Source organism: Brachyistius frenatus, unplaced genomic scaffold (assembly GCF_029030835.1).
Source record: "Brachyistius frenatus isolate BFR_SWC_R1_liver_20210118 unplaced genomic scaffold, ASM2903083v1 Contig_513, whole genome shotgun sequence".
NCBI lineage: Eukaryota > Metazoa > Chordata > Actinopteri > Embiotocidae > Brachyistius > Brachyistius frenatus.
In genome coordinates, this window is record NW_027211112.1 from 95001 (window position 1) to 97836 (window position 2836).

General features: G+C 30.8%; 1 protein-coding gene across 2 annotated transcripts in view; it reads left to right on the forward strand.

The window, feature by feature from the left end:
• Nucleotides 1-424, forward strand: part of lrp12 (low density lipoprotein receptor-related protein 12) — a 6548-nt gene extending 6124 nt beyond the window's left edge. For both annotated transcript variants that reach the window (XR_011310291.1, XM_069687994.1), the window contains one exon: nucleotides 1-424. This exon is cut by the window's left edge. The gene's annotated coding sequence lies outside the window, so the exon portion shown is untranslated.
• The last annotated feature ends 2412 nt before the right edge of the window (nucleotides 425-2836 follow it).

The following is a 2836-nucleotide window of genomic DNA, read 5'->3' on the forward strand; positions in this document are numbered from 1 at the left end:
GGATTCACACGAAAACATGGAAAGAATTTTTATGTGTTTGAAAGGTCAAAGGTCACGAGTAGATTTTACAGGTCATACGAAGCGGAGGAATTTTTTGCACCAAGACCAGGACCAAAACCAAAACCAGAACCAAAACCAGAACCAGAACGAGAAGCGGTCAGAGGATCCGTTAAATGTGTATTTTTTTGTGACTCCTCCAGAATCCAAACATTGTGTTTCTGGTCTTTGTTCCAGTTTCGGGTCGAGTCGACCTCGTGTGAGTGTGACTATATTTATTATTAATATGATCCATGTTGTTGTTGTTGTTGTTGTTGTTGTTGTTGTGTAGCTGTTTTCTGACCTGCATGATGTTTGTTTGATGTTTTTCTTTGTAAAGTTCAAACTGTTCAACTGCACTAAAGATTAAAGGTCACATTTCAGTGTCCATCGAGTTGTCCTTCATTCGGCCCTGAGGGGGCTCAACCTGAGACTCCCGACCCTTCGAGGGACGCTTCAGCTCTTTGAATCTGTCTTAGCGTCACCTTCAGACCAAATATATTAATGTAGTTTATTGTGAAATGAACAGAAATTACTTTCTTTCATGTCGTGAGTCAAAATATTAAAATGTTCTTCAAAGAAGAAACAAACAGATCGAATTCAGTTTGTAAGAACGACGTTAAAACTGGACGGAAAGTGACTGAAAGTGACCAACTGGATCCCGTCAGACTGTGGGACGAACTCCTGAACCCATGCTGCCTATTTCAGATGACATGATAAAAACAAATCACGCTATAGCATGTCGTCCAAAAACTTAAAAATAGCCATATATAGTATATAGTACTACAGTGGTATATCATATGGTCCTAGATACAGTAGATAGATAGTTACTTTATTAATCCCCAAGGGGATTTTTTTTTTTTTTGCTGAATCAGCATTTATAGATACAGGAAAGAAATAAAATAACAGTAAAATATATTAAATATAAAAATACACGTACAATGAAATGGAAACACACGAAAGAAAAATAAAACAACTCCGAAGAGAGGAGAAAGAAAGAAAAATACTTAAAACACACTCGAGCGGGGGAGCGGCTGTAGCAGGCGCCACCTTATGTATGATAATGTGATATGATAAAAAAAAAAGTCACACTATAGCATGTCATCTAAAATATGATAAAAAAGTCACACTATAGCATGTCGTCTATAATATGATAAAAAAGTCATACTATAGCATGTCGTCTAAAATATGATAAAAAAAAGTCACACTATAGCATGTCGTCTAAAATATGATAAAAAAGTCATACTATAGCATGTCATCTAAAATATGATAAAAAAGTCATACTATAGCATGTCGTCTAAAATATGATAAAAAAGTCACACTATAGCATGTCATCTATAATATGATAAAAAAGTCATACTATAGTATGTCGTCTAAAATATGATAAAAAAGTCATACTATAGCATGTCGTCTAAAATATGATCAAAAAGTCACACTATAGTATGTCGTCTAAAATATGATAAAAAAAAGTCACACTATAGCATGTCGTCTAAAATATGATAAAAAAAAGTCACACTATAGCATGTCGTCTATAATATGATAAAAAAAAGTCACACTATAGCATGTCGTCTAAAATATGATAAAAAAAGTCATACTATAGTATGTCGTCTAAAATATGATCAAAAAGTCACACTATAGCATGTCGTCTAAAATATGATAAAAAAAGTCATACTATAGCATGTCGTCTATAATATGATAAAAAAAAGTCATACTATAGTATGTCGTCTAAAATATGATCAAAAAGTCATACTATAGCATGTCGTCTAAAATATGATAAAAAAGTCACACTATAGCATGTCGTCTAAAATATGATAAAAAAGTCATACTATAGTATGTCGTCTAAAATATGATAAAAAAGTCATACTATAGCATGTCGTCTAAAATATGATAAAAAAGTCATACTATAGTATGTCGTCTAAAATATGATAAAAAAGTCATACTATAGCATGTCGTCTAAAATATGATAAAAAAGTCATACTATAGTATGTCGTCTTTAATATGATAAAAAAGTCATACTATAGCATGTCGTCTAAAATATGATAAAAAAAAGTCACACTATAGCATGTCGTCTATAATATGATAAAAAAGTCATACTATAGCATGTCGTCTATAATATGATAAAAAAGTCATACTATAGTATGTCGTCTATAATATGATCAAAAAGTCATACTATAGCATGTCGTCTAAAATATGATAAAAAAGTCATACTATAGCATGTCGTCTAAAATATGATAAAAAAGTCATACTATAGCATGTCGTCTAAAATATGATAAAAAAAAAAAGTCATACTATAGCATACTATCGTCTAAAATATGATAAAAAAGTCATACTATAGCATGTCGTCTATAATATGATCAAAAAGTCATACTATAGCATGTCGTCTAAAATATGATAAAAAAGTCATACTATAGTATGTCGTCTATAATATGATCAAAAAGTCATACTATAGCATGTCGTCTATAATATGATAAAAAAGTCATACTATAGCATGTCGTCTAAAATATGATAAAAAAGTCATACTATAGCATGTCGTCTAAAATATGATAAAAAAGTCATACTATAGCATGTCGTCTATAATATGATAAAAAGTCATACTATAGTATGTCGTCTATAATATGATCAAAAAGTCATACTATAGCATGTCGTCTATAATATGATAAAAAGTCATACTATAGCATGTCGTCTATAATATGATAAAAAAGTCATACTATAGCATGTCGTCTATAATATGATCAAAAAGTCATACTATAGCATGTCGTCTAAAATATGATAAAAAAGTCATACTATAGCATGTCGTCTA